The sequence below is a fragment of the Tamandua tetradactyla genome, chromosome 9, assembly GCF_023851605.1.
Source record: "Tamandua tetradactyla isolate mTamTet1 chromosome 9, mTamTet1.pri, whole genome shotgun sequence".
NCBI lineage: Eukaryota > Metazoa > Chordata > Mammalia > Pilosa > Myrmecophagidae > Tamandua > Tamandua tetradactyla.
The window spans coordinates 99447768-99473911 of NC_135335.1; the positions used below are offsets into that span (position 1 = coordinate 99447768).

The 26144-nt window shown below is 37.4% G+C and overlaps 1 long non-coding RNA gene and 1 other non-coding gene across 2 annotated transcripts in view; one reads left to right on the top strand and one right to left on the bottom strand.

Annotated features, from left to right (window-relative positions):
* Positions 1–26144, bottom strand: part of LOC143647297 (uncharacterized) — a 135393-nt gene that overhangs the window by 66582 nt on the left and 42667 nt on the right. The window lies entirely within an intron of this gene.
* Positions 15587–15777, top strand: LOC143647468 (U2 spliceosomal RNA). The gene has a single exon (XR_013158096.1). It is a non-coding gene; the product is annotated as a U2 spliceosomal RNA (small nuclear RNA).

The window sequence follows — 26144 nt, forward strand, 5'->3', positions numbered from 1 at the left end:
CCCAGTACTGGGGGAGTGTTGGAAACAGCCAAAGGACAAGGAATGTTTACTGTTCAATTTTAAGCTATTGGCTTATTATAACTAATGTAATTCTTCCTGTCCTACTCACATCACTTGAGGGAATAGGGGAAAGTGTAGTAGTTTGAAGCCTGTTATAAACCCCAGAAAAGATATTTTCTTTTAATCCATTCCTGTGGGGGCAGATCTATTGTAGTTGGGACCTTCTGATCAGGTTAATTCAACAGAGATGTGACCTGCCCCATTCAAGGTGGGTCTTAATCTTCTCCCTGGAGTCTTTGTGAGAGGATAAAACCATACAAAAGCAAAGAAATGAAATTAAGAAAATCTCATAAAGAAATTATGAAGATTTGCCCAAGCAAATCTTAAATAAGAGAAGCTCAGAGCTATTGAGGCCAGAAGTTGGAAGCAATGAAACCTGGTAGAAAGGACAGCAAACACTGGCCAAGTACCTCGTGTTACAGAAGTGGCCCAGATGCCAGCAGCCTGTCTTCAGAGTCCAAGTGTCATACTATTATTCCCTCAATTGTGGTATTTTCAAGGCCTTAGAATTGTAAATTTGTAAGCTAATAAATCCCTATTGTAAAAGCCAACGTATTTCTGGTATATTGCATTCTGTTAGCTTTCACAAACCAAACCAGAGGGTATCACCTAAAAGAAGCAAGATTTAAAAGTTAAAGCCTGTATTCTAAAGAAACTTTGCCAGAAATTAAGGTTTCAAGCTGGCTTTTGTAATGGAGAATCTAGGATTAGAGTTTGAAACTCTATATATAAAAGAAGAGAGGGGAATACAGAAGAGAGAAAATTAATATTTATTTGCTGCCTATAATTTTTACGTTTCTCAATTCATTTAAGCTTCCATTTATGAGAGAGGCATTGGAATTTCAGAAAATTAAACATTGTTCTCTCTGCAAGTCACTGGGCCATGGTACAAACTACAGTCCCTGGCAGAGGAAGCCACAGCCTGAAAAAGCTCTGCTTCTAGTATGACATAATATATTCCTAATAAGTAGCATATTTATACTTGGTATTTGATGCACATAATAAGTATAAACTCTGGATAGATAGAGTGCTCCAAGGCCCTGGCATGTGATTGACAATGGGCAGATATGGGAGGGTAGTTGAGACTTAGAAGAAGGGACCAGTGTGAGTTGAGTGTCTCATTTTTATGGCTTTATTCTGAAAGCAGGCTGGTGTCACAGCTAGAGCTATAACTGAAACCCCTCCTCCCAGTTTTCTTGTCTGAAGTGCTAGAGGACACAGCCAAAGCAACTTAAGCTACTAAAAAGTGCTTGAAAAGAGAGGGGGTGCAACTGAAGCTATGAAAAAATTCTGGAAAAGAGAAGACATGATTCTATGTCTAAACTATGACCTCTGAACCATGTCTGCACAAGGCAGCTTCAAGGTAAGTTGTGACAGAAGCTAAAAGAGCAAAGCTGAGATTGAAGCTGTCACCTACTATAGGCAAGACAGAGTTTGCAATCTGCAGTTAACCAAGTAAATTGTGTGCTGATACTGACACATCAATACTCTTCAAAGAAATATAGAATTCGCAATTTAAAGAAAAAAAACATTGACAATATTCAAGGCATAATCTAAAATCACGTCATATATGAAGAACTAAAGAAATATGACCAGTCTCAAGGGAGAAGACAATAAACAGAAGTAGGCCCTTTGATAAATCAGATTTTGGGACCATCAAACAAGTAATATAAAGAAGCTACTTTAACAATGATTAGTAAGGTAAAAGAAAATACACTCCTAATTCATAAAAGGATGGAAAAATCTCAGGGCATAAAGAGAAATCATAAAATGAAACAAAATAGAAATTCTAGTATTGAAAAAATCCAATATCTAAAATAAAAATGCACAGGATTGGCTTAACAACAGATAAAGATCAAAAGAAAAGTGTAAGTGAACTTGAAGATAGAGCAATAAAGATTATCCAAGTTTAGGAATAGAAAATACACAACACAAAACAATAAACCCAGCCTCAAGAACCAGTGAAACAATACAAAAGTCATATATATGTGACACTGGAAACCAAGAAAGAACGGGGAGAGAGAATAGGATAGAGGAAAAAAACTTAAAGAAATAATGGTTGAAAACACCTCATATTTGGTAAAATTAGTTTACATATGTAAGAAAGCCCATGAATTCAAATATGATAAAAGCAAAAATTAAAGTAGAATCATCAGAGTCAAAATGCTAAATCCAAAATGCTAAATATAAAGAGAAAATATTTAAATCATCCACAGAAAGCCTACACATTATGTACAGAGGAATAATAATTCTGACTTTTCATCCAGAACTATGCAAAACAAAGACAATGAAATGCGATCTTTGAAGCACTGAATGCAAAAGAACTCTTCACGAAACATTTTATATTTACCAAATATTCTTTAAGAATGAAGGTAATTATAGCAGCATTATTTACAATTGCCAAAAGGTGGAAACTGCACAAATGTATATCAACAGATGAATCGCTAAACAAGCTGTGGTATATACATACAATGGAATATTATGCAGCTGCAAGACAGAATAAAGTCATGAAGCATGTAAAAATGTGGATGGACCATGAGGACATCATGCTGAGTGAGATTAGCCAGAAACAAAAGGACAAAGACTATGGTCTCACTGATGCGAACTAACTTAATGAATGAACTCGAAGAATTTCAGTTAAGAACAGAAGTCATCAAGAGATAGAAATAGGGTAGATATTGGGTAATCAGAGCTGAAGAAATGCAGATTTCACAACAGGACTGATTGTAAAAATTCAGAAATAGATAGCACAATACTACCTGATTGTAGCACAATAATGTAAGTACATTGACTGAAGCTGAATATGAGAATGATAGAGAGGAGGACTGGGGGTCCATATGAAACCAGAAGGAAAAATAGATGATACAGACTGAGATGCTATAATCTAGAAATGCCTAGCATGTACAATGCTAGTGACTAAATGTACACATTTAAAATGTTTTCGCATGAGGAAGAACAAAGGAACGTCAATATTGCAGGGTGTTGAAAATAGGTGGTCATTCATATTTTAAAACTTCAATTTATGTGTGAGACTAAAGCAAAAAAAATGTTTATTTGGTACAAAATTTATACTTTGACTAGTGCATTTCCTAATATAACTTATATGGACAGATTAATTGAACACCATAAGTACAAGGAACCCTGAATAAAGCATGAGATTTCGTAGGTTTGTCCAGTGTGCCCTGATAAATCCCAGAGTGATTTGAACAGTGAATAAAGAAAATATTTGCAAAGTCCCCTTGGGAGAATGGGGAGAAAGGGGGAAAATTCAACTTCCCCATGTGGAGAATTCCTGAGGTTCTCGCAAGCAAGGAGACAACCAAATCAATAGACCGAGCCCTCAATCTTGGGGTTTGACCATTTGAAACTTATTCCCACAAAGGATAGATAACCCTACTTAAAATTAGGCCTAAGAGTCACCCCCAGAACCTCTTTTGTTGCTCAGATGTGGCCTATCTCTCTCTCAACAAACACATCAAGCAAACTCACTGCCCTCCCCATCTCTACATGGGACATGACTCCCAGGGGTGACTCCTGGCAATGTGGGACAAAAATCCTAGAATAAGCTGGAACTCAGTATCAAGGGATTGAGAAAACCTTCTTCACCAAATGGAAGAAGAGAGAAATGAGACAAAATAAAATGTCAGCGGCTGAGAGATTTATCCTGGAAGTTATTCTTATGCATTATATAAGTATTCCCTTTTTAGTTTAAGGTGTATTAGAGAGGCTAGAGGTAATTGCATGAAACTGTAAAACTGTGTTCCAGTAGCCATGTTCCTTGAAGATGAATGTATAATGATATAGCTTTTGCAATGTGATTATGTGATTTTGAAAACCTAGTGTCTGATGCTCCTTTTATCTGTGGAATGGACAAATGAATAAAAAGTATGGATTAAAAATAAATAAATAATAGAGGGAACAAACACCAAAACAAATTGAGTAGATTGAAATACTAGTGATCAGTGAAAGGGAGTGGTAAGGGGTATAGAAAAAAATAGGGGGAACAAAGGTTAAAATACATTGGGTAGATGGAAATACCAGTGGTCAATGAGAGGGAGGGGTAAGGGGTATGGTATACATGAGTTTCTTCTCTTTTCTTTTTATTTCTTTTTCTGGAGTGATGCAAATGCTCTAAAAATGATCATGGTAATGAATACTATGTGATGATATTGTGAGCCATTGATTGTATACTGTGTATGGACTGCGTGTGTGAAGATATCTCAATAAGAATAGTTAAAAAGAAAAAAAGAATGAATGTAATTGAGTAGACATTTCTCCAAAGAATCTATATAAATGGCCAGTGAGCACATGAAAAGATGCTAAACATCATGAGTCATTAAGGAAATGCAAATCAAATGACAAACTAGATACCATTTCATGATCACTAGAATGACTATAGTCAAAAATTGTTAAAAATGGAAAATAAGTCCTAGAAAGAATTTGGGGAAATTCTATTGGGAATGTAAGATAGGACAGCCATTGTGGAAAAATATATAGCAGCTTCCCACAAAGTGAAACGAAGTTACCATATAACTCAGTAATTCTACTTTTAGGTAGAATTACCTAAGAAAATTGAAAACATTTGCTCACAGAAATTTTTACACAAATGTTCACAGCAGCAGTATTCATGACAGTCAAAATGTGGGGGGGGAAACAAATGTCCACAAACTGATGAATCAACAAACAAAATGTGGTATAGCTGCATGTTAGGATATTACTCAGCCATTGTTTTAGTATTCTAATGCTGCCAGAATGCAATACACCATAAATGGACTGGCTTTTATAAAGGGGATTTATTTAATTACAAATCCACAGTTCTCTAGAGGAAAGGCAACTGGCTTTCCCCTGGCTTTCTGGATCACATAGGAAGGCACACAGGGATGTCTGCTGGCCTCCACTCCTGGCTTCTGGGTTCAAATGGCTTTCCCTGGATGATTTCTTTCTGCATCTCCAAATAGCTGTTTCTGAGCTGCTCTGAGGTGTGCTGTGCTGCTGAGCTCTGCTGAGCTCTCCTTTTAAGGTCTCAATAATTAGGTTAAATGTCTCTCATTGTGGAAGGCATTCACCTTAGCAAACCACAGAGGTAATCAGCCATAGATGAATTTCACAGTCTGCTGATTTAAGTTCACAGAAACAGAATAACTAGACACCATTAGCTCCCAAATAGACACCTAAACCTAACTACTACAGCCGTAAAAAGGAAATAAGCACTGATACATGCATTTATGCCAAGTGAAAGAAGCCAGACACAAAAGGCCACATATTGTATGATGCTGCTTAAATTAAATATCTAGATCCTTAGAGAGAAAGTAGATTAGAGAATAGGGGACCAGAGAGTTTGTTAACAGATACTGGTTTTCACTTTGGGGTGCTAGAAATATTCTGGAATTACATAATGGTGATGCCTGTACAATGTAATTCTGTAAAAACTACAGAATTATATAATTAAAAATTATGGAAATGGTGAATTTTGTGTTATGGAAATTTTAGCTCAATATTTTTTAATGACAGTAAAGTAAAAACATGTTCAGATGAAAGAAAACTAAGAGAAGTAATTGCCAACAGACTTGAAAGGAGAGTAACTGGACAAATGTGGCCGCAAAATTTCCACACTACATGAAATTGTACAATATTAAATCAAATAGGGCAATAAAAAGTTTAGAATGCATATTGTACTCTCTATGACTACCATAAGAAATGCAAATCATAGTTAAAGAAACAATAAATTATTAAAAATTGAACTCTAACAATATTCAAGGATTCCATATGAAAAAAAGAAGGGGAATTAAAGAACAAAGAACAAAGGGGCACCCATAAAACAATTAATAATTTAGTAGATATAAATCCAATGGTATCAATAATTATATTAGATGCCATTGGGCAATTATCTGAAATAATCTGGAAAGAGAACTGTTTCTTGAGAGACTCACCAAGAGCTGATTACATGGAGCAGAAACCACTGGAGCCATATATTGATAGAAATGCTTAAATGAAAATTTTGGTGAATTTCTAGAAGTTGAGTGTTGACTCCCATGAAAGTAAGAAATTTCTGGATTTAGAATTTAGTAGCTCCTCACTCCTTCATGGGGTTTATCTCCAGGAATCCCACCTGGTTATCACAATGATTCTCCTCCTGGCTCTGGCATAGAGAGAGGTAAAATATCACTGTGAGATGTACTCAAAGCCTTCTCCATAAGAAAGGCCTACACCCAGGGGAAAAGACTTTGCCTGGGGGGAAGGGCATTCTTTCCAATTCAGCCTCTTCTAGCATTCCTGCATTACTTAAGGGAAGAAAACACAGTCAATAGAAGTCAGGCTGCAAGGGAATAGGTTTGGAGTTCTGCAGCTAGGGAAGGTGGTGGGGATGGGGGAGCTATACCACTGGAGGAACACTTGTGAACGTAATGGCCCAGTGACACAGCTGCACTAAAATACTGAGATTCAATCATAAGACTATAAAACACTACTTCTGCCCCCACACATTACCCGCTACACAAATAAGTTCCAGTATAGCAACAGCAGATTTACAACTGAAAGAGCTGCAAGGAACAGGCTCTATCTAAGGATTCTTACAGAAGTTTTTAGGGGAGTCTAAAGACAATAGGAGGGAGAAAATCAGAGACACTAGAGGAATTTGAATGCTCTAGTACAAATAGCTACAGCAAACATTAAGAACAGGTCAACTCCAAACTCCAGATTAACTTCAAACCTCACATTAGAGACCTATTACTTCAATTCCTATTAACCAATTCATCATGTCTGGCTTTCAAGAAAAAATTACAAGACATGCTAAATGACAAGAAATAACACAGTCTGCATAGGCAACTCAAGCATCACAACCAGACTCAAATACAATACAGATTTTGGAGTTATCAGAGAAGGAATCTAAAATATCTATGATTACTTTGTTAAGGGCTCTAAAGCAAAAATAAACAGCATTCAATAACAGATCAGTAATATAAGCAGAGTGCTGGAAACTCTAAAAATTAGAAGTAAATGCTAGAAACCAAAAACATCGTAGCAGAAATGGGGAACACTTTTGATGCAAGCTCAGAGAACACCAAGCAGGATAATTAAAATAAAATGAAAACCCTAGACCATCATATTCGAACTGCAGAAAACTAAAAGAGAAGAGAAGATCTTGAAAGAAGCCAGAAGAAATAAAATGTGTCACCTATGGAGGAACAAGGGTAAGAATTAAAATGGACTTGTAATCAGAAACCAAGTCAGCAAGAAGAGAATGGCATGGAATATTTAAAGTGTTGAAAAAAATAACCAACAATCTAGAATTATACATCCAGCAAAAATATCTTTCAGAGTGAAGAAGAAATTTAGATTTTCACAGATAAAAAATAAGTGAGGGAATTCACCACCAGCAGATTCCTCTAGAAGATATGTTAAAAGAAGTTCTTCCAGCAGAAGGAAAATGATATAGGAGAGAAACTTGGATCTGTATAAAGAATAAAAGATCAGAGAAGAAATAATAACAAAATAAACTGCTAAGGCACAAATCTAACAAAAAAGGACAGGATCTATTCACAGAAAAGTATAAAACTCTGACAAAAGAAATCAAAGAAGATCTAACTAGAGATACTCATATTGTCCTTAAGGTTTCAATGTTCATGCATCAGAAGACATAATATTTTAGTATGTCAATTCTTCCCAACTTGCCTTATAGACTGAATGTAATCCCAATCAAAATCCAAGGAAAATATTTTATAGGTATCAACAAACTAGCTCTGATGTTTATACGGAAAGGCAAAGATACAACTAAAACTATGAAAAGTTAAGCCCCAGACTGGGAGAAATATTTATAAATCACAACTCTAAAAAAATGTGTATCTTCATGTACATCCAATCCATCCAAAATATACAATCCATAGCTCACAATATCATCACATAGTTGTATATTCATCACCATGATCATTTTTAGAACATTTGTGTCTCTCCAGAAAAAGAAATAAGAAAAGAGAAAAAAAAATACATCCCATACCCTTTACCCCCTTATTGATCTACCCAATTTTTTGTATCATTTACCCCCCACTATTATTTATATATTTATTGTCTTTATTTTTTTATTCATCTGCCCATACCCTCGATAGAGAGAGCATCAGCCACTAGGTTTTCACAATCACAAGGTTACATTGTAAAAGCTATATAGTTATACAATCATCTTCAACAGTCAAGGCTACTAAAGCACAGTTTAGCAGTTTCAGATACTTTCCTCTAGCCACTCCAATACACCACAAGCTAAAAAGGGATATCTGTACAATGCATAAGAATAACCTCCAGGACAACCTCTCAACTGTCTTTGAAATTGCTCAGCCACGAAAATTTTTTTCATCTCATTTTCTGCATCCCCTTTCAGTCAAGCAGGCTATCTCAATCCCATGATACCAGTTCCCAGCTCATCCCTGGAAGTCATGTCCCCACGTAGCCAGGGAGATTCACAACCCTGGAGGTCACGTCCTACACAGGAGGAAGGCAGTGAGTTCACCCGCTGAGATGGCTTGGAGAGAGAGGTCACATCTGAGCAACAAAAGAGGTCTTCTGGGGGTGACACTTAGGCATAATTATCAATAGGCTTAGCACTTCTTTGCAGAAATAAATTTCACAGAGGTGACCTCCAAGATCAAGGGCTCACTATTGAATTGGTGCCCCCATTGCTTGTAAGAATATCGGGAATTCCCCACATGAGGAAGTTTAATGTCTCCTACTTCCTCCCCAGTCTCTGAAGGGAATATCATACATGCTTTTTTATTCTCTGCCCAAATTACTCTCAGATGTATTGAGACATCATACTAAGCTGTACAAACCAACAATGTCTCATGCCCTATTCAAGATTCCATGTACTTATGATGTTCAAATAAACTGACCATACAAGTTAAATCAATGTGCTAATCAAAATATAATTTTTGCACCAAATAAAATGTTCTCCCTTTGGTCTTACACAGAAGTTGAAATTTTAAAATATAGACCCTATCATCCTTTACCCTGTATTCTGGCTTACCTTAACCCTATTCAGGTCATCTTCACTCATATCTGTAGTCAAAGTCTGATCACTTTTTCAATTTTTTTAACAGTTGCTATATGGAGTAATGCTGACTTTCACAGCTTCAGAGCTCTAATTCTGAATCTCAGGTGTCACACAAATTCCTGAAGTTTCAGGGAATGACCAGGTTATACACAAGTAACTCACTATCTCAGAATTTAGAAATCACAGTTACAACTTTGGAATAGATATGACTGTTGTAAGGGTTTACAATCTAGGAACATTTAAAATAGGCCCCAACCTGATAACCCATGCTCTACACTTCAATTCTCAAAATTTGTGTATTACAGTTAGGTATATGACTGAGGTATGATAGAATTTGTCATTTTGTTTCTGATATTTCATTCAACATACAGTCCTTAAGGTTCATACACCTAGTTACATGCCTCACAAACACATCACAACTGTTAAATCTCAATAATAAGTCAAACAATCCAATTTAAAAAATCAAAAGATCTGGACACCTCACCAAAGAAGATATTCAGATATCATATTCAACATAATGTTCAACATAATTTGCCAATAGAAAATGCAAATTAAAACAGTAATGAGATACCATTACACACCTACTAGAATGACTAAAATCCAAAAAAGCAACAATGACAGTTGCTGGCAATGATGTATTGCAACAAGAACTCTCATTCATTGCTGATGGGAATGAAAAATTGAAATTGTACAGCCACTGTAGAAGATATTTTGGCAATTTCTTATAAAGTTAAACATTGTCTTTCCACATGAACAGGCAACTGAATGCCTAGTTTTTACCCAACTGATTGGAAAATGATGTCCATACATCTTTTCCATGATTGCCAAAAACTGGAAGCAACCAAGATGTCCCTTAATAGATTAATAAATAAATAAATAAACTTTGGTACATTTAACAATGGAATATAATTCATTAATAAAATGGAATGAACTAGGGACTTCTTGAGAAGATGGCAGAGTAGGGAGCTCCAAGATTCAATCCTTCAACTAAAACAACTATTAAATAGGCAATAACTATGAAACAACTATTTTGAAACTTCATCTGTCCTAAGACACTGTATAGCACTGAGGGAAGAATGGGAAGAAGAGGTAGATAAATGTTGGTAAAGAACTGTAAGTTGCTCTCCCTACACAGCAGCAACTGACATTCATCCCCTACTCCAGTAGCAAGCCACTGTGGGGACCAGTCCTTGGTTAGCTGCTGCTTAGCAAATTTGGTTCATGGGTTCCTTTTCCGAGGATAGCTATTGTTTCAAATCACCTAGATGAAGGTGAAGGCAGCCATTGTTTCAGCCCTCTCCAGACAGGGATGGAGGGGATGGAGATTTAAAGATGCAGTGCTTCCTCCGAAGTACAGGAGACAGTTTGATGAAGGGCTCTATTTGCTGGGAGCCTGGTCTCTTTTCCAGTGTACTTTGAAACTGGTCTGCATCCCTTTAAAGGTCCATGGTCCTATTTTGGCATGGAAATACTGTCCTGGGAAAATCCTCTCAAGTTGATCCTTGCTCCAGATTTCCTTCAGATAAAAGCAGTATAAGACAATGAAAGGAGTGCAAAAAAAAACTGTAGAGGTGGAAGATGGCTGAATAGAGTAGCTCAAGATTAACTCTGCTCCACGGAGAAGTTAGACAAGGGAAAGGAGGGTGACTGAGGTGACGATTCAGGAGTGCAGTTAACCTGGGAGAGCTTTCTGCACCATATGGGCCAGCCCTGGTTGCACAGACCAAGGAACTGAGAGGCAGAGGGCTGAAGGCTGGAGTGGAGGCACGGAGCCCATGGGGCAGCATGGATGGGAGCCAGGGACTAGGAAGTAAACCAGGACACATTCCTCGGGAGTGCTACCCTCACCAGCACAGCCCCGTGACCAACAACTCACCCCACAACACAGATACCCAATCCTGCTTGTATTCCCATGCTCCAGGCACCCCCACCCCACCAACCCCCCGTGCACATACCTGCCCACACCTCCACCCCAAGTGCAGCCCAATCCACCACTGCTGTACTCCTCCTAAGCACTACCTCCCCCTCCCTGTTTCCTGCAGGCTTTGCCAGTGCATAAAGGTTGCGGGCACTAACTACCATAACCAGGCTGCCCCAGGCTCTCTACCCAAATAGTCACACAGCCTCACCCTGTCCCCCCATCCCCACCCCTGCAGCTCTGCACATCAGTTTACAGCACTACTAGGCCGGTGCATGCGCACAGGCCTCCAATCAGGTCATTCAGTTCTGGGAACCAAACTTTACAAGAGTCTAGAACTGCGCCTGCATAAGGCCCTCAACCAGACTTTCCAGCTCTGAGAAAGTGCTGACCAGTGCAGCTGGGTCACATCTGTCCCCAATCCATGAAGGCATAATGCCGACCTGCTGCCACAGCTCTACAGATGTACACAGAGGATCCCATGCCTTAGACCTGTGCACAAAAATGTTGTGTCCCCTAGAGCAGTATACCCACACAGCTATATCCTCCCTGGCCTCTGGGTACCCACATTCACAAGCATCAGCATAACATCTCCAACCTACACCTATACCTGTCCTGAAACAACTCACCACACTGAGTGTTCCACACTGTACCCTGCTCTCTTCTGTAAAACCATCCCATAAACACCTGGCCTTAGACTCCTGAAAGAAATCAAAACTCCCAAAATCAAGATATTTACATGACACAAAGAAAGCAGATCAAGAGAGGCAAGTTTCCCAAGCCGAGGCGGCCGGCGCCCCTCTTTTGAGGGCGGCTTCAACTCTCGGCTTCGAGTCCGCGGCCACGAGTCTCGAATCAGAGGGCTATCCAAGCCGCGGTGGCCCACCCCCCGTGGGCGGCTTCCTGGTCCGGTGGGGAATTCCCCAGGCCGCTGCGGCCAGTGACCGACGCCCCTCCCCCACGGGTGACTTCCTGGTCCGGTGGCAAATTCCCCGGGCCCGCTGCGGCCAGCGACCAGCCACAGGGTCCCCTCAAGATGTGGCGGCTGACGCCCCAACCATGTGCTGCCCCTGAACCAATGGAGATCGGTGACCGGGGGGATCCATTCCAAACACTTGAGACAAACATGTGCCATGAGCGCCACTTACTGGGCAGTATAAGAAAAACAGAACCCAGAGATTTCACAGAAAAATCTTACAACCTTGTTGGGTCCGACACCCAGGGAAATCTGACTAAATGCCCAGACGCCAGCAACAGAAGATAACTGTCCACGCTCAGAATATTAAGAACACGGTCCAGTCAAAGGAACAAACCAATAGTACAAATGAGATACAAGAGCTGAGACAACTAATGCTGAATATACGAACAGAAATGGAAAACCTCTTCAAAAATGAAATCGATAAATTGAGGGAGGACATGAAGAGGACATGGGCTGAACATAAAGAAGAAATAGAAAAACTGAAAAAACAAATCACAGAACTTATGGAAGTGAAGGATAAAGTAGAAAAGATGGAAAAAACAATGGATACCTACAATGATAGATTTAAAGAGACAGAAGATAGAATTAGTGATTTGGAGGATAGAGCATCTGAATTCCAAAAAGAAACAGAATCTATCGGGAAAAGAATGGAAAAATTTGAACAGGGTATCAGAGAACTCAAGGACAATATGAACCGCACAAATATACATGTTGTGGGTGTCCCAGAAGGAGAAGAGAAGGGGAAAGGAGGAGAAAAACTAATGGAAGAGATTATCACTGAAAATTTCCCAACTCTTATGAAAGACCTAAAATTACACATCCAAGAAGTGTAGAGCACCCCAAAAGATTAGACCCAAATAGGCGTTCTTCAAGACACTTACTAGCTAGAATGTCAGAGGTCAAAGAGAAAGAGAGGATCTTGAAAGCAGCAAGAGAAAAACAATCCATCACATACAAGGGAAACCCAATAAGACTATGTGTAGATTTCTCAACAGAAACCATGGAAGCTAGAAGACAGTGGGATGATATATTTAAATTACTAAAAGAGAAAAACTGCCAACCAAGACTCCTATATCCAGCAAAATTATCCTTCAAAAATGAGGGAGAAATTAAAACATTCTCAGACAAAAAGTCACTGAGAGAATTTGTGACCAAGAGACCAGCTCTGCAAGAAATACTAAAGAGAGCACTAGAGTCAGATACAAAAAGACAGAAGAGAGAGGCATGGAGAAAAGTGTAGAAAGAAGGAAAGTCAGATATGATATATATAATACAAAAGGCAAAATGTTAGAGGAAAATATTATCCAAACAGTAATAACACTAAATGTCAATGGACTGAATTCCCCAATCAAAAGACATAGATTGGCAGAATGGATTAAAAAACAGGATCCTTCTATATGCTGTCTACAGGAAACACATCTTAGACCCAAAGATAAACATAGGTTGAAAGTGAAAGGTTGGGAAAAGATATTTCATGCAAATAACAACCAGAAAAGAGCAGGAGTGGCTATACTAATATCCAACAAATTAGACTTCAAATGTAAAACAGTTAAAAGAGACAAAGAAGGACACTATATACTAATAAAAGGAACAATTCAACAAGAAGACATAACAATCATAAATATTTACGCACCGAACCAGAATGCCCCAAAATACGTGAGGAATACACTGCAAACACTGTAAAGGGAAATAGACACATATACCATAATAGTTGGAGACTTCAATTCCCCACTCTCATCAATGGACAGAACATCTAGACAGAGGATCAATAAAGAAATAGAGAATCTGAATATTACTATAAATGAGCTAGACTTAACAGACATTTATAGGACATTACATCCCACAACAGCAGGATACACCTTTTTCTCAAGTGCTCATGGATCATTCTCAAAGATAGACCATATGGTGGGTCACAAAGCAAGTCTTAACAAATTTAAAAAGATTGAAATCATACACAACACTTTCTCGGATTATAAAGGAATGAAGTTGGAAATCAATAATAGGCGGAGTGCCAGAAAATTCACAAATACGTGGAGGCTTAACAACACACTCCTAAACAATGAGTGGGTCAAAGAAGAAATTGGAAGAGAAATTAGCAAATACCTCGAGGCAAATGAAAATGAAAACACAACATATCAAAACTTATGGGATGCAGCAAAGGCAGTGCTAAGGGGGAAATTTATTGCCCTAAATGCCTATATCAGAAAAGAAGAAAAGGCAAAAATGCAGGAATTAACTGTCCACCTGGAAGAACTGGAGAAAGAACAGCAAACTAATCCCAAAGCAAGCAAAAGGAAAGAAATAACAAAGATTAGAGCAGAAATAAATGAAATTGAAAACATGAAAACAATAGAGAAAATCAATAAGGCCAGAAGTTGGTTCTATGAGAAAATCAATAAGATTGATGGGCCCTTAGCAAGATTGACAAAAAGAAGAAGAGAGAGGATGCAAATAGATAAGATCAGAAATGGAAGAGGAGACATAACTACTGACCTCACAGAAATAAAGGAGGTAATAACAGGATACTATGAACAACTTTACGCTAATAAATACAACAATTTAGAGGAAATGGATGGGTTCCTGGAAAGACATGAACAACCAACTTTGACTCAAGAAGACATAGATGACCTCAACAAACCAATCACAAGTAAAGAAATTGAATTAGTCATTCAAAAGCTTCCTAAAAAGAAAAGTCCAGGACCAGACGGCTTCACATGTGAATTTTATCAAACATTCCAGAAAGAATTAGTACCAACTCTCCTAAAACTCTTCAAAAAAATCGAAGCGGAGGGAAAACTACCTAATTCATTCTATGAAGCCAACATCACCCTCATACCAAAACCAGGCAAAGATATTACAAAAAAAAGAAAACTACAGGCCAATCTCTCTAATGAATATAGATGCAAAAATCCTCAATGAAATTCTAGAAAATCGTATCCAACAACACATTAAAAGAATTGTACATCATGACCAAGTAGGATTCATCCCAGGTATGCAAGGATGGTTCAACATAAGAAAATCCATTAATGTAATACACCATATCAACAAATCAAAACAGAAAAATCACATGATCATCTCAATTGATGCAGAAAAGGCATTTGACAAGATTCAACATTCTTTCCTGTTGAAAACACTTCAAAGGATAGGAATACAAGGGAACTTCCTTAAAATGATAGAGGGAATATATGAAAAACCCACAGCTAACATCATCCTCAATGGGGAAAAATTGAAAACTTTCCCCCTAAGATCAGGAACAAGACAAGGATGTCCACTATCACCACTATTATTCAACATTGTGTTGGAGGTTCTAGCCAGAGCAATTAGACAAGAAAAAGAAATACAAGGCATCAAAATTTTTGAAAGGAAGAAGTAAAACTATCACTGTTTGCAGACGATATGATACTATATGTCGAAAACCCGGAAAAATCCACAGCAAAACTACTAGAGCTAATAAATGAGTACAGCAAAGTAGCAGGTTACAAGATCAACATTCAACAATCTGTAGCATTTCTATACACTAGCAATGAACAAGTGGAGGGGGAAATCAAGAAACGAATCCCATTTACAATTGCAACTAAAAGAATAAAATACCATCGCTTCTCGGCCTTTTGGCTAAGATCAAGTGTAGTATCTGTTCTTATCAGTTTAATATCTGATACGTCCTCTATCCGAGGACAATATATTAAATGGATTTTTGGAGTTGGGAGATGGAATAGGAGCTTGCTCCGTCCACTCCACGCACCGACCTGGTATTGCAGTACTTCCAGGAACGGTGCACCCCCTATGGGGGAACAATAAATGTATTCAAAAATCAAAAAAAAAGAATAAAATACCTACGAATAAATTTAACTAAAGAGACAAAAAACCTATATAAAGAAAACTACAAAAAACTGCTAAAGGAAATCACAGAAGACCTAAATAGATGAAAGAGTATACCGTGTTCATGGATTGGAAGACTAAATATAGTTAAGATGTCAATCCTACCTAAACTGATTTACAGATTCAATGCAATACCAATCAAAATCCCACCAACTTATTTTTCAGAAATAGAAAAACCAATAAGCAAATTTATCTGGAAGGGCAGGGTGCCCCGAATTGCTAAAAACATCTTGAGGAAAAAAAACGAAGCTGGAGGTCTTGCACTGCCTGACTTTAAGGCATATTATGAAGCCACAGTGGTCAAAACAGCATGGTATTGGCATAAAGATAGACATATCAACCAATGGAATCGAATAGAGTGCTCAGATATAGACCCTCTCATCTATGGACATTTGATCTTTGATAAGGCAGTCAAGCCAACTCACCTGGGACAGAACAGTCTCTTCAATAAATGGTGCCTAGAGAACTGGATATCCATATGCAAAAGAATGAAAGAAGACCCATATCTCACACCCTACACAAAAGTTAACTCAAAATGGATCAAAGATCTAAACATTAGGTCTAAGACCATAAAACAGTTAGAGGAAAATGTAGGGAGATATCTTATGAATCTTACAATTGGAGGCAGTTTTATGGACCTTAAACCTAAAGCAAGAGCACTGAAGAAGGAAATAAATAAATGGGAACTCCTCAAAATTAAACACTTTTGTGCATCAAAGAACTTCATCAAGAAAGTAGAAAGACAGCCTACACAATGGGAATCAATATTTGGAAACGACATATCAGATAAAGGTCTAGTGTCCCGAATTTATAATGAGATTGTTCAACTCAACAACAAAAAGACAGCCAACCCAATTACAAAATGGGAAAAAGACTTGAACAGACACCTCTCAGAGGAGGAAATACAAATGGCCAAAAGGCACATGAAGAGATGCTCAATGTCCCTGGCCATTAGAGAAATGCAAATCAAAACCACAATGAGATATCATCTCACACCCACCAGAATGGCCATTATCAACAAAACAAAAATGACAAGTGCTGGAGAGGATGCGGTGAAAGAGGCACACTTATCCACTGTTGGTGGGAATGTCAAATGGTGCAACCACTGTGGAAGGCATTTGGCAGTTCCTCAAAAAGCTGAATATAGAATTGCCATACGACCCAGCAATACCATTGCTGGGAATCTACTCAAAGGACTTAAGGGCAAAGACACAAACGGACATTTGCACACCAATGTTTATAGCAGTGTTATTTACAATTGCAAAGAGATGGAAACAGCCAAAATATCCATCAACAGATGAGTGGCTAAACAAACTGTGGTATATACATACAGTGGAATATTATGCAGCTTTAAGACAGGATAAACTTAGGAAGCATGTAATAACATGGATGGACCTAGAGAACATTATGCTGAGTGAGTCTAGCCAAAAACTAAAAGACAAATACTGTATGGTCCCAATGATGTGAATCGACATTCGAGAATAAACTTGGAATATGTCATTGGTAACAGAGTTCAGCAGGAGTTAGAAACAGGGTAAGATAATGGGTAATTGGAGCTGAAGGGATACAGACTGTGCAGCAGGACTAGATACAAAAACTCTAAAATGGACAACACAATAATACCTAATTGTAAAGTAATCATGTTAAAACACTGAATGAAGCTGCATCTGAGCTACAGATTTTTTTTTTGTTGTTGTTGTTGTTGTTTTGTTTTTTGTTTGTTTTTGTCTGTCTGGTTGGGGTTTTTTTGTTTTTTTTTGTTTTTACTATTATTATTACTTTTATTTTTTTCTCTATATTTACATTCTATATCTTTTTCTGTTGTGTTGCTAGTTCTTCTAAACCGATGCAAATGTACTAAGAAACGATGATCATGCATCTATGTGATGATGTTAAGAATTACTGATTGCATATGTAGAATGGTATGATTTCTAAATGTTGGGTTAATTTCTTTTTTCTTTTTTCTGTTAATTAATAAAAAAAATTAAAAAAAATAAAACTAAGGGAGAGGTTAAAGTTTTCAGAGACAAAGAAGTCCTGAAAGAATTTGTCAACAAGAGACTTGGCCCTACAAGAAATACTAAAAGAAGTTCTGCCAGCTGAAACAAAAAAAAAACAGGAGAAGGAGGTCTGGAGGAGGGGGGCACAGAATTGAAGGGTACCACTAACGATAATTTAAAGAATACGAAGAAAAAGAGGGAAAAGAATATATAGATCTGATAAATAAAATTTTTAAAAATAACATGATGGATTCAAGAAATGTCTTTTCAGTCAAAACTTTGAATGTCAACAGATTAAACTTTCCAGTTGAAAGATACAGATTGGCAGAATGGATTAAGAAATATAATCCAGCTATACACTGCTTACAAGAGACTCATCTTGTAAGATGACAAGACACAGGATACAAATAGATTGAAAGTGAAAGATCAGAAAAAGATTTTCCATGCAAGTTGTAACCAATAGAAAGCAGAGTAGCTATGCTAATATCAGACAAAATTGACTTTAAATGTAAAGACATCATAAGAGACAAAGAAGGACACTGTATAGTAATTAAAGGGTCAATTCACCAAGAAGATATAACAATCAAAAAAGTTTATGCTCCCAATCAAGGACCTCCAAAATACATGAGACAGACATTGGCAAAACTGAGGGGAGTGATAGATGTTTCAACAATAATAGTATGAGACTTGAATACACTACTCTCTTCTATAGATAGAACAACTAGATGGAAGATCAACAAGGAAACAGAGAAGTTAAAGAACTTGATAAATGAATTAGACCTAAAAGACATATATAGGCCATTGCACCCCAAACACAAGGATATACATTCTTCTCTAGAACTCATGGAACATTCTCCAGGATAGACTATATCCTGGGGAACAAAATAGATCTTTATAAACTTAAAAATATTGAAATTATTCAAAACACTTTTTTTGATCACAATGAAATGAAGCTGGATCTCAATAACCACCAAAGCACAACAACATTCTCAAATATATACAGATTAAATAACACATTCTTAAACAACCAGCGGGTCAAAGAAGAAATTGGTAGAGAAATCAGTAGGTATCTGGGGATGAATGAAAATGATAATAGAACTTATCAGAATTTATGAAATGTGTCAAAGGCTGTGCTGAGAGAGGAATGCATTGCCCTAAATGCCTATATTAAAAAACAAGAAAGAGCAAATATCGAGGACTTAACAGAACACCTGGAGGAACCTGAGAAAGAACAGCAAACTAACCCCAAAGCAAATAGAAGAAGAGAAATAACAAAGATTAAAGCAGAAGTAAATGAATGGGAGAACAAAAAAACAATAGAAAGAATCAATAAAACCAAATGTTGGTTCTTCAGAAAATCAATAAAATTGATGGGCCACTAGAAAGACCAATAGAGAAAAAAAGAGAGAGGATGCAAATAAACAAAATCAGAAGTGAGAAGGGGTGCATTACCAGAGACTCTGAAGAAATAAAAGAAATCATGAGAGGATACTATGAACAACTATATGTCAACAAACTAGACAACTTAGATGAAATGGAAAAATTCCAGGAAACACACAAACAAGCTACACTGACTCAGGAAGAAATAGAAGATCTCAATAAACCAATCACAAGTAAAGAGATTCAATCAGTCATCAAAATTCTTCCTACAAAAAAAAGAGCCCAGGGCCAGATGGCTTCACAGAGGAATTTTATCAAATATTACAAAAAGAACCAACATCAATCCTGCTCAAGCTTTTCCCAAAAAATGAGGAAAAAGGAACTCTACCCAACTTATTTTGTGAAGCTAATATCATTTTAATGCCAAAACCAGGTAAAGATGCTATAAGAAAGGAAAACTATAAACCAATCACCCTAATGAACACAGATACAAAAATTCTCAATAAAATATTAGCAAAAAATTTAATCCAAAAACCCATTAAAAGAATTATACACCATGACCAAGTGGAGTTTATACCAGGAATGCAAGGAAGGTTCAACACAAGAAAATCAATTACTGTAATACAACACATTAAAAAATTGAAAAAGAAAAATCACATGATCACCTTAATTGATGCTGAGAACTTCAGCATCCTTTTTTGATAAAAAATATTCCAAGAGATAGGAATCAAAGGTAACTACCTCATTATGATAAAAGGAAAATATGTAAAACCAACTGCCAGCATTGTACTCAATGGAAACAGACTGAAAGCTTTCCCCCTAAGATCAGGAACAAGACAAGGATGCCCACTGTCACCACTATTATTTAACATTGTGCTAGAAGTTCTAGCTAGAGCAATCAGGCAGAACAAAGAAATAAAAGACATCCAAGGAAGAAGTAAAACTCATTATTTGCAGATGATATGATGCTATACTTGGAAGATCCAGAGAAATCTACAACAAGCTTACTTGAGCTAATAAACAAATTCAGGAAGGTAACCCAGGATATAAAATTAATATGCAAAAATCAGAGACATTTCTATACACAAGCAATGACCTAGCTGAGGAGTCAGTTAAGGAAAGAAATCCACTTAAAACGACAACTAAAAAATCAAGTACTTAGGAATGAACTTAACTAGGGACATAAAGGACTTGTACATACAAACTGCATAACATTGCTAAAAGAAATCAAAGGAGATCTAAATAGGTGAGAAGACATTCCTTGCTTTTGCATAAGAAGGCTAAATATGATTAAGCTGTCAATTCTCCCTACATTGATCCACCAATCACAATTGCAACAACCTAGTTTGAAGATTTGGAACAGCTAATTATCAAATTCATCTGGAAGGGAAAGAGACACCGAAAAGCTAAAAGCATCTTTAACAAGAAGAGTGAAATGGGACGATTAACACTCCCTGACTTTAAAACCTATTATAGGTGGATCATGATGATGGAGCAAGCAGAGTTCTTGACTGCCATGCCGGAGACCCGGGTTTGATTCCTAGTGCCTGCCCATGCAAAAAACAAAAGCACATGAAAAGATGCAGATCAAGACTACAAATGAGATACCACCTCACATCTATAAGAAAGGCTGCTATATAACAATCAGGAAACTACAAATGTTGGAGAGGATGTGGAGAAACTGGGACATGGGCACTGCTGATGGGAATGTATAATGGTGCAGCCACTATGGAAACAGTTTGGTGGATCCTTAGGAAACTAAATATTGAGTTGCCTTATGACCCAGCAATAGCACTACTTGGTATATACCCAGAAGAGCTGAAAGCAACTACAAAAACAGACATTTTTATGCTAATGTTCACAGCAGCATTATTCACAATTGCCAAAAGATAGAAACAAACCAAATGCCCATCAGCAGACAAGTGGATCAACAAAATGTGGTATATACATATGATGGAATATTATGCAGCAGTAAGACAAAATGACATCCTGAAGAACATGACAAGATGAATGAGCCTTGCGTACATAATGCTGACTGAAATTAGCCAGACACAAAAGGACAGATACTGTATAATTCTACTTTTATGATCAGCATAAAGACATTGTTATAATTTGCTAGCTGCCAGAATGCAATATACCAGAAATGGAATGGCTTTTAAAAAGGGGAATTTAATAAGTTGCTAATATACAGTTCCAAGGCTGAGAAAATGTCCCAATTAAAATAAGTCTATAGAAATGCCCAATCTAAGGTATCCAGAGAAAGAGACCTTGATTCAAGAAGACTGATGAATTTCAGGGCTTCTCTCTCAAGTGGAAAGGCACATGGTGAACACGGCCAGGGTTTCTCTCTTAGTTGGAAGGGCACATGGTGAACATAGCATCATCTTCTAGCTTCCTCTCCAGCTCCCCAGGAGACATTTTCCTTCTTCATCTCGAAAAGTCAGTGACTGGTGGACTCTCTGTTTCATGGTTCTGCAGCATTCTGCTCTATCAGAATCTCATGGCTTTCTTTCCAAAGTTCTTTTTCTTTTAAAAGATTCCAGTAAAACCAATCAAGACCCACCCGGAATGGGTGGAGACATGTGTTCACCTAATCAGGTTTAATACCCACACTAAATAAATCACATCTCCATGGAGATAACCTCATTAAAGTTTCTAACATACAGTACTGAATAGGGATTAGAAGAAATGGCTGCTTTTACAAAATAGGATTAAGATTAAAACATGGCTTTTCTAGGGTATATACATCCTTTCAAACCGGCACAGGCATAATCAAGACTTATAAGAATATTGGGGACTTAGAGATACATAGAAGCTAGAGATGGATGAACCATTAGCTAATAATGTTGAACTAATTGTTAGCTAATAACTAATTATTAGCTAATTATTAACTAATTATTAGCTAATAATGTTGAACTCCAATGTAAGGGAATAGATAGGAGTGAAGGTGGTTCTCTAGTGGGTCTATAAGTAATATTACCATATTGAAGATGAACAAGATTGAAAGTGGTTGTATAGGCCTATGTGTCTCACTGATTAACACTAGAAATATGAATTCACTCTTGGAAGAATTACTTCAAAGATATGATTTTTGTACAAAGAGTGTTTAAATCCAGAATACAGGAGGAAAACTGCAATTGCATTCCATGAGCTATGTTCAAAAAGAAACCATCAGCACTACCACAGCAACAGCAGAGGTAAATAATTGAGGGAGGGACAAGAGTTAAGAGGAGGTTGAGATTTCCTATTTGGCAAGGGTGTGCTTGTTGATTTTCTTTCTCTTGGGAACAACGAAACTATCTAAAATTGAGAATTTGATAGATTGTGGACTTTAGGCCTTCTACTTGATGCCCAATGAATGCAGGTGACTGAAGGATGTAGACTGAGAAGTAGATTGGCGAACGATGGTGTATACTTATAAATGAAGGCTGTGCTGCTACAAAAAGGAACAAAATCATGAGGCATGCAACAATGTGAATGAACATGTGGGAAATTTGGACAGACAAAATAAGCCAGAAATAAAAGAGCAAGAATGGTATGGTAACCTTTAGAAAATGCTTATAAGAAAACAGGGGCCTAGAGTGTAAGCTTTTAGAGCAAACACATTAAGTTTGGAGTGGTGATTATGATTTCCGGATTTTGAGAGGCTGTTTTATATATATATATATATTTAGAGATAAGAATGAAGCTAAACAGGTTGGGATCAAAGTAATTCAGAACATAGGGTTAAGGAAGACACTGTCTATATTTTAGAACCACATGTAGTCTATGAGCCCAATGGAAGAAAGGTTTATTTGATATGGAACTGAAATTTTCTGTAGTACATAATCTAATGTAACCTATCTGTATAGCTCATTTGAACAACTGAAACACAGGGAGCACAGAATAAGAAAGAGGTCCTTTAATCCTGTATAGATTATTGTAATGCCTGAATACATCCTAGAATGTATTAAGCAGATAATCAAAAAGTATTGGCAAAATCCCCTGAGGGAGAAGAGAAATAATATGGAACTATTAAACCTTACCATTAGAGAATTCCCTGATATTGTGTCAAACTTTAGGGACAGCCAAAACAACAGGCTTTGCCCTCGATTATGCGGCTCACTCTTGTGAAGCTTATGTAGGTAGTAGAGAAGCTTAGACTACCTATAGGCATGCCTAAGAGTTACTTCTGGAGGACCTCTTCTGTTGCTCATATGTGGCCTCTCTCTCCCTATTCCCAACTCTGCAGGTGAAATTACTACCCCACCCCACCCCACTACATGCAACATGACATCCATGCCATGTCCACCTCAAGTGGAAATCTCCCTTGAGGTGTGGGAGATAACTCCCAGGGATGAGTCTGACCCTGGCACCGTAGGATCAACAATACCATCCTGACCAAAGAGGGGAGAAGAAATGTAATAAATAAGATATCAGCGGCTGAGAGAGTTCAAGTAGAGTTGAGAGGCTAGTCTGGAGGTCACTCTTATGCAAGCTTCAGTTAGACATTGTTACCTACCATAACTTGTCAAACCCCAACCAAAACCATTCCTGTGAATCCTAAAAACACCTAGGGTGTTATATAAGAATCTACAAAGTTTCCATACACTCAGATAACTTTCCAGAAACCTGCAACCTCCAGATTGGTCTCTGGACCAGATAAGTCCTGAAATGCAGAGGGGTCAGCCTCTCCAGAACATCAACCAGTTCCATACCCCTATCTCATATTATCAACAGCACCTTTCAACAAGAAAAAGTTAGAATGGGCGCAGCCCAAATACCCCTAAAGAGTGGGAGAAAGATCAAAGGTGATGGCGGAGTTATACAGAGAAGGTAGGGTTTAACCAATGAGTATGGTTGCTGAATCCTTATATTGATATTTCTTTTAGTCTCCAGTATCTTGGAGAAGCTAGAATTAAAAACCTAAAATTTTTTTTAGGTGGAATTGTAACCCATACCAAACTGGAATCTGTTCTACAACTAACTGTTGTGATGTCTTTGAAATTTATTGCTTTTTTGTATATATGTTTGCTTTAGTTTGGAAGCTGCTGAAATGTGATATACCAGAAATGGAACGGCTTTTAAAACGGGGAATTTATTAAGTTGCAAGTTTACAGTTCTAAGGCCATGTCCAAACTAAGGCATCCAAAGAAAGATAACTTAATTCCAAAGAAAGAGCTAATGAAGTTCAGTTGGGAGGGCACATGATGGCATCTGCTAGCTTTCTCTCCTCACTTCATAAGACTTCCTGGGGATGTTTTCCTTCTGCTTCGCAGGTCTCTGGCTGTGTGGGCTCTGTGGTTCTGATGCTCTTGTCATTTCTGTCTGCTCTGAGCTCTCTCCAAAATGTTTCCTCTTTTAAGGGATTCCAGTAAACTACTCAAGACCCACCTGGAATGAGTGCGGTCACACCTCCATGTAACAAAAAGTTCACACCCACAATTGGGCGAGTCACATCTCTGTGGGGATAATCTAATCAAGAGTCCCACCCTGCAATATCAAATCAGGATTAAGAGGAAAGACTGCCTCCACAAGATTTAATCAAGATTACAATATGGTTTTTCTGGGGTACATAATAGGTTCAAACTGGCTTAATGTTATTTTTCACATAAAAGAAAAAAAAAATTAAGTCTAAGTTTTTGATGTACAATGGGCAAAGATACAAGTGGTAACAAGTTAGGAAAAAGGGGGGCATAGGACTGTAGGAAAAAACTGTGTGCATGCTATTAAAATTCAGTTGGTATCAACCAAAGTATGATCAGTATTTACTCAGGGTGTCAAATCTTAATCTTATTGTAACCACAAAGAAAATAGATGAAAGACATATCCATAAAGAAATGAGAAGACACTCAAATTAGTACAACACAAGAAGGTAAGTAAATAAAAAGTAGGCTTTAAAGGAAATGAAGAAGAAAAAGGGTATAAGACTTACAAAAGCTAAACAGCAAAATGTCAGAAGAAAGTCCTGTATTATAAGTAATGACTTTAAATGTAAGTGGATCAGCAGAGTGGATAAAAAAGCATGATCAAAATACATGCTCTCAGCATAAAAATCAAAGATACAATCAGTTGAGGGTGAAAAGGACAGGAAACAATATATGCAAGTAGTAACCAAAAGAGAGCTAGAGCAGCTAAACTAATATTGGATAAAATAGACTTCACATGAAGAACAGTTACAAGGGACAAAGGTGGTCATTCTCATGAAGGAGGCAATCCAACAGGAAGATGCAATAATTATAAATATATATTCACTCACCAGCAGAGCCCCAGAATATAAGGAGCAAATCCAGAGAGATTTGAAGGGAGAAAGTGATGGTTCCATATTAATAGTCTGAGACATTAACACACCACACTCCATAATGGAAAAAACATCAAGTTAGAAGATCAACAAGGAAATATAGGACTTGAATGATACAATAAATCAATTAGACCTAATAAACTCATATAGAATACTGCACCCAAAGAATACACATTCATCTCGAGCCCACATGGCTCATTCTCTAAGATAGATAATATATTGGGGGGGTCACAAAATGAAATAAATCTCAATAAAGTTGATATGGCTCATTCTCTAAGATAGACCATATTTGGGGGGGGGGGGCACAAAACAAAACAAATCTCAATAAATTCAAATATATTGAAATCATACAATATATATTTTCCAACCACCATGGAATGAACCTAGGAATCAAAAACAGTGGGAGAAATATTTAATTCACAAATATTTAATCAGACAACAAACTTTTAAATAGCTAATAGATTACAGAGGAAAATAGAAGTGAAATTAGGAAATATCTCCATGAAAATGAAAATGAAATACAAAGTTTATAGACTTGCTTCGGCAGCACATATACAAAGTTGATGGGAAACAGTGAAAGTAGTGCAGAGAGGGAAATGTATAGCTCTAAA